General features: G+C 41.4%; 1 protein-coding gene across 1 annotated transcript in view; it reads right to left on the reverse strand.

The window, feature by feature from the left end:
* LOC125031304 (protein Wnt-1-like) overlaps window positions 1-7,500 on the reverse strand; it is a 110,002-nt gene that overhangs the window by 14,097 nt on the left and 88,405 nt on the right. The gene's annotated exons all lie outside the window — the stretch shown is intronic.

A 7,500-nucleotide genomic window follows, 5' to 3' on the forward strand; every position in this document is an offset into this window, starting at 1 on the left:
TCTCTCTCTCTCTCTCTCTCTCTCTCTCTCTCTCTCTCTCTCTCTCTCTCTTTCCTTCCTTCCTTCCCTCACTCCCTCCCTCCCTCCCTCTCTCCCTCGCTCCCTCCCTCCCTCTCCTCTCCTCTTGTAAGTTCGTGCTCGAGTCAACATAACTTCTCTCAAGACATTACTTTTCCCAAGACATAACTAGCGGCCGCCTTCCTCCCTCAGCCGCCGACCGCCGCTACACCTGCCTCACTCCTGGGCATTTATTTTCGCATCATGCACCACAATTATGAGAGGATGCATTAAGTAAGATCGCGCGGCCTCCGTGCCGGGGACGCCACACACAGCGATGCCGCGCCTCCCCCCCTCCCCCTCCCCCTTTCCTCACTCCTCTCTCCTCTCTCCCCCCTCCCCCTTCCCCCTTCCCCCTTTTCCTCCCTCCCTTCATCCTCCCCTCCTTCTCCTCTTCCTATCATCTACCTCACCTTTTCCTCCCTTCTACTCCTTTCTATTCCTTTCTATTCCTCTACTCCCCCCTCATTTCCACTCCTTTCCCCTCCTTCCTTCCTCCTCTCTTTCACTCCTTCCCCTCTACCCTCCTCCCACCCCCTTCATTCATTCCCCTCCCTTCACCAACTTTCCCCTCCACACCCTCCCTCTATTCTATTTTGTCTCCTTTTCATCGTTTATACATGGATCTGCTCTTCTATTTATCCTTTTCTCACAAACGCCATCCATATAGGCTTTTTGGGCACTTGAAGGCACAGGGAATTAAACTAGCCAGAATAATGAAAAGCAATTCAATGTATCCGTATGTATGTGTGTGGTTTAGTGTCTTTATGTAGATGTACATGAACGAGCAACTCAATCAGTTTTTGTGCACAGTTCCAGTCTTCCACCCGCGATGTACACTTTGGCATTTTTTCTCAAAATAAGACATAACAATCGAGTCTCTGTCTTCTCTGCCTCGTCTCGTGTATGGCTGTTACCTTTTGATCTTTGGATCGATTTGCATTTAGTTTCACTTCATTAATTTTTTTCCATTCTTTCTGCATTTTAGTTATTTTATTTATCTTTATTGATTGTAATATATTGCTATATACATCAAAATTTCCCGTTAGATTTTTTTGCTCTATCTCCACTGGTAACAAAACCGTGATTGCTCAGCGATATTCATTCTGTCCAATAATTCGCATCGTTGCAAGACTCTGCAATTAGCAACCTACCACGCCCAACGCCACCTGGTTCTTATGACCACGCCCAACACACAATGCCGGGTCTTTGGAGCCACACCTACTTTCTTTAACGAACCTCCCCGCCACCTTGCTTGCTCCTCAGGAATCTCCGTGTTTGCAATTTCACTCAGAGGCTGTTTCGTCGTCACGTCCAGGCGGGTTGGGACTGGCACTCCCTCGCCGCCCGTGGCACCAAGGCTGTTGCCTCTCTTCCGCGTTTGAGCACATACATATATCATGTATCTATATATCTATCTCTACACCTATATATGTATAACTAAATTTATATTCAAATCTGTCTATCTATATCTGTATCTGTCTGTCTGTATATATATATATATATATATATATATATATATATATATATATATATATATATATATGTGTATATGTGTGTGTATGTGTGTGTGTGTGTGTGCGCGTGTGTGTGTGTGTGTTTTTGTATGTATCGTTTTCTCTCTCTCTTCTCATTCCATCTTTTATTCTCTCATCTCATTCCCTTTTTATTATCTCTTCTCATTCCCGCTTTTATTCTCTCTTCTCATCCCCTTCTTCACTATAAGCGTGATCACAACCTCCCGCGGTGTTCGGACAGCCCGAGTAGCCTTGACTTAGGCTTCATGGGTGGGACGGTGTGGGTGGCGGTAATGATTTTAAACACAATGGAGTTTTTTTTCTTCTTCTTTTTTTTATTTTATTCATCATCTCTCTCCATGACTCTTCTCACTAGATGATATAATGATTGATCTGCAACGCTGTCAACAACTTTTTTTCCCCTATTCATTATGATTGTCTTCATTAATCATCATCTGGCAAATGGTTATCAAGTGAAAAAGGGCAGAGATAATGATTCTACATTAAGCGCGCATCTGGCCCTGGAATTAGTAAAAAAAAGATGATAATATATAGGGTTCGTGAGTTCATTTGTCCGTGGACGAAATCTTACCTTGTTTATTGTTTATTTACTTTGTCTACTTGCTTGTTCATTCTTTTAGTTGTTCATATGGCCATCCATTTGGTTTGGTTTAAAGAAATGGGTGATCATTTAGTAAATGATGGTGATAAAAATGTATTTTTGCAGGATTTATCCATGAAATTGGAGGGTTTTAGAATTTCCTCCCCACCCACCCCCTTCCTCAAATACCCCCTAAATATCCCCACCCCTTTACATCCCTCCTTCCCATTCACTATCAAAGTACCCCCCCCCCCCCATACGCTTCCTTTCTCGATACCCCTCCCCCCATTCACTATTCAAGACACCCTCCCTTTACTAGATACCCCCCCCCCCATTCACCCTTTAATATTCCACTTTTCTTGATACCCCCTTCCCTCCCCTCCCCCCCCCCCCCATGCACTATTCAAGATCCTCCCCTCTTATCCTCCCTTCTCCACCCCCCGATCTTACCCTCCCTTCTCCACCCCCCCCCTTTTACCCTCCCCACTTACCCTCCCCTTCTCGAGCCCCCCCCCCCCCCCCCCATCCTCCACTCCTTCTCCCTCCTTCGTCAGGAACTCCTCGTCTTCAGATTTTAGAAGATGGAGATAACCTTAGCATACAGGACGACCAAGTTCTCGTAAATTGCGGCTGCGGGACAATCGGCCGACACTCCGATCCTGTTTCTGATCGCCTGATATACAAAGGAACCTTAATTAAATAAACGGTTTTCTAAATAGTGGCTGGTATTTTAATTTCTTCTTGTTTTTTGTTGTTGTCTTTTTGTCTTCGTTTTCTTGTGTTTATGTTCGTTTTCGCGGTTGATTATCGTTATCTCCTTGATTATCGTATTACTTTACCGTTCCTTTTTGAGACTCTTTTTTTTGTGCGGTGTACCCATTACAAGGAAACGTTCACCTATATATGTAAAAATATGGTGCTCGAAGCGTAGCTAATTATTTTTTTGGAATTCCTTTCAGCGTGCCACAAAAAAAGACCGGCGTTATGGTCGCCTCACACAGAGTCATAAATAAAGAGGAGACTTTCCTCATATTATAACAGTCGTCGTTATATCTCGTTGTCTAGTTTCGCTCAACAACCATTCTACCACAAAATCGCAGACCCGAAGTGCTACTAATAGAAACCCGAGTAACGAAGCGAATACCCGAACGCCGGCACCCAACTTTGATATAACTTTATCCGGAGCGGGTGCGTCGGCGAGGCGGGTCGGGTCGGTTAGTGTACAAAATTTGCCACGGTCGGTGTCAAGAGGCAGCCCCTCGCACAAACATCATTATCAACGCCGCAGCGACTGTTATCTTGCCTTCAATAACTTCTTCACTCACTTCATGACTAGTATGATTTTCGTGTTCGTCATTTGCATGGTTGTTTGCATGAATATGACGGCTAGACTTTGTGATGGAGTTGGTCTAACGGAATGGGAAGCCGATGTTGCTTGAGCTTTCGATTTAAGGCCACTCCGGTCGAGATCCACGTCGGTATTACAGTGTACCACTTTGCCCTCTGTATTGAAAGGGGATCTTGAATGCATTCAAAGGAGCTTATGGGAGTATCAAAAAGAACTCCGTCTTTTAAAAAGGAGCTCTGTTTAAACAGGAGTTCATGGTTGCATTGAATGGAGCTCTATATCAAAAGGAAGTATAAAAAAAGAGCTCATGGCTTTATTAAAAAAGAGCTCATTCCTTTATTAAAAAAGAGTTCAATATTTTAAAAATCTATGCATCAAAAAGAACTAATTCTGGGTATATGAATGCCAGTGGTATAGAGACTTCACAGCAGGGACGTCCTAGTCACCCTTTCACACCTCTCATGGCCTCTCCAGCATTGTACGTCTGTCTGTCTTACCACAAGGCGCGTCAGTTAATCCCGCGAGAGCAAAGGCGTCCGGGAGAGTTGCTGTGTTGATCATAATGGAGTCAATATTTTTTACAATCGATTCCGAGGCGAGAGATAAAGGAGAAAGCCACATATCCTTCGTGGGTGAGAGAAAGAGGAAGAGAGAGAGGGAGTAAGGTGGGAGGGAAAGGAGAGTAGAAAGAGAAACCTGAAAAATCAAAGAGAAAAGACGGAGAGAGAGAGAGAGAGAGAGAGAGAGAGAGAGAGAGAGAGAGAGAGAGAGAGAGAGAGAGAGAGAGAGAGAGAGAGAGAGAGACAGGCAGACAGAAAGACAAACAGACAGGTAGACAGAGAGAGAGAGAGAGAGAGAGAGAGAGTGAGAGAGAGAGAGAGAGAGAGAGAGAGAGAGAGAGAGAGAGAGAGAGAGAGAGAGAGAGGGAGGGAGGGAGGGAGGGAGGGAGGGAGGGAAACAGACAGACAGAAAGACAAAGACAGACAGAGAGAAAGAGAGGGAGAGGCAGAAACACAGACAGACAGACAGAGAGATTAAGCTCGTCTCGGGACTGCTAGTATCTCATCAGAGCATCTCAACGCCCGGTAGCATTTTGGTTAAGAATTCGTTCTGGTAAACGCGGCCACGATACCCGACGAGTGTTAAGAGAATTTGCTCGAGGCTCTGAGTGGTGTGACGCGACTGTGACGGCGCTTGTGGCTGTGGTAAACGCGGGTATAAACACTTTGAATGATTGGTATCAGCGGTAAAGATTAGGTATCCACATTTTTTTTATGAGGGACAATTTGTAATAGCAAATATCACGGTAGTTCTGCGTTTTTTTTTTTTTTCTTTTTTCTTTTCTTTTCTTCTTGTATGTTTTTAGTCATGAGATAATAGATAGCATTTATCTATTAGTTAAGACCCATTCCATACAAATTATAGACAAAAAAAGAAACAAAGACAAAAGGAGTTCTTTGTTAGAGCCAGACCGCATAAGAACGATAGATCATCAGGCGTCGAAAGCTACTAAACCAGTTATGAATGGGGTCCTTTTGTACACAAGAGCAGTTCCTTCCTCCCCTCCTTTTCCCCAATAAATCTAATCCCTCTTTCACAACCGAAACATCAATTCCCGAGGAAAACAACTTGTAATAAACAACATGTAGCGGTGATGGTCGTTGACGGTCCACGAAGGACCCAACTATAGTGTTAGTTAGTAGTAGTAGTAATAGTTTGTGGTCGAGGACCCCCTGTTTTATGGCGGGTCCCGTGGTGGGTCCTGGACTAATTATGCTACCTGCCGAAGATGTCCAATCTCCTTTGTGCTTTTAATCTGAGGCTTTTCGGAAAATGGGAATTGGTCCCTCCCTCTCTCTCTCTCTTTCTCTCTTCTCTTCTCTTCTCTTCTCTTCTCTTCTCTCTCTCTCTCCCTCTCTCTCTTTCTATCTCTCTCTCTCTCTCTCTCTCTCTCTCTCTCTCTCTCTCTTTCTCTCTCTCTCTCTCTCTTTCTTTCTTTATCTCTCCCTCCCTCCTCTTTTTTTAGTGTCTGTTTAATTGGAACTTGAAAGAAGGGTGGTCAAGGGTAATTAAAGCCACTTAGTGAGGGGTCATTAAGCACTTGACGCGGGCTTGGTCTGAGATGGATTCTTCTTTTGTCTCGTGAAAATAAGTTTTGTCCAAAAAAAGAGATATAAAAAATAGATAAATAAATAATTAATATATAAATAGATAAATTAAAACGATTTAGAGTACAAGATAGAACAGCGTCACGTTTCAAGAATATATACGTAATTACTAATATAATGTGAAAAATATGAAATACGAAAACAACAGCGATAATAATAACAGTGATGGTAATGATAACTGATGAAAAATATATTGTTAATTGTTAAAATTATAATACCAATTATAGACACAAAATATCAGTAACAACAATAATAATGATTATGATAATAAGAGTAATAACAATTATATTAAAGATAATGATTATGATTATGAAGATGATGACGATGATAATAATGATGATATTGATGATGATAATAATATTAATAATCATTATTATTATTAGTAGTAGTAGTATGTATATAATAATAATATTAATCATGATAATAATAATAATTATAATAATGATAATAATAATAATAATAATAATAATAATAATAATAACAACAATAATGATAATAATGATAATAATGATGACATTAATAATAACCACGATAATGACAATAACAGGCATAATAACAGTAATAATCGTACTAATGGTAGTAGCAATTACATTAGCAACAGCAGTAGTAAAAGTAATAACAAAAGATATAATAAAAACAACAATAATAATAAAACCTACAATCACCATCTCTAGTAACACTGTTATCATCACCATTACAAATATACTAACGCAAATAACATTCATTGCACAGTTGCATATGATCAACATTAGCTTAGTCAAATACACGTGTAACCGAGACAAAGCCAAGACCCAATCGAAGACCATTACAATATCTAATGCCCAAGAGACCGCGATGTATTCTAATGCGAAAGAGAGTGCGGGGGAAAGACGTATTTTCGAAGTAGCGAGTTGAGTGAGTGTGTTAATTCTCCTCACTAACTAGGGGAGATTTGAGACAGTGTTGCCAGCCGCGAGAGGGAGAGGGAAGAGAAAAGTGTGTTTGTGGCCAGACAGGGAGATCGTTCGTTTCGGTAATACTGTTTGGGATTTTTTTTTCTGTTGAATTTTGGCCCTTTGGTTTATTGGTTGATCCCCCCCCCCTCTCTTATCTCTCTCTCTCTCTCTCTCTTTCTCTCTCTCTCTCTCTCTGCCTCCCAATCTCCTCCTTACCTTCTGTCCTTCCTCTCCCTTTCTCTCCCTATCTCCCCCACCCTCCTTCCCTCTCTCTCTCTCCCTCTCTTTCCCTGTCTCTTTCTTTATGTTCTTATATGTGCATGTACACCTATGTGTCTGTATGTGCATACCCTGTGTCTGCTTCTTTCTCTCTGTCTTAATCTTACAATAATCTTACATTATCAACTACTCTTTATCACCCTTCTTTCACATCCCACTCACACCATTCTGACCCATCTCTCATCTCTAATCTATATTTCTTTCTTTTCGTCTTCTCCCTTTCTTTTTCTCTTTCTCCTTTTTTTTTTTTTTTTTTTCGCCACACCTCCAAGACTCATCTCCATTTCTTTCTTTCTTTCTTTTCTTCCCTTTTTTCCCTCATCACACCTCCAAGACTCTGACCTCAGCGCCCAAAAGCAAAAACACCATAAAGGTCATTTACCCGAAGCGGCGGTCTCTGCAATTTCCTTATTTCACGGTTTATCAATCATTATTTTCTGATATGATCTTTAAATACGCTGATATTCACGGTCTCTCCCTCTACAAAATTTTATCGCATGCCGTATCCCCTGAGATATTTTATGGGAATTTTTGAAATGGCATTATCATTTTTTTTTTTTTTTATTATCATCATTTTTATTGTTCTTTTATTCTT

The sequence above is a fragment of the Penaeus chinensis genome, chromosome 12 (assembly GCF_019202785.1).
Source record: "Penaeus chinensis breed Huanghai No. 1 chromosome 12, ASM1920278v2, whole genome shotgun sequence".
NCBI lineage: Eukaryota > Metazoa > Arthropoda > Malacostraca > Decapoda > Penaeidae > Penaeus > Penaeus chinensis.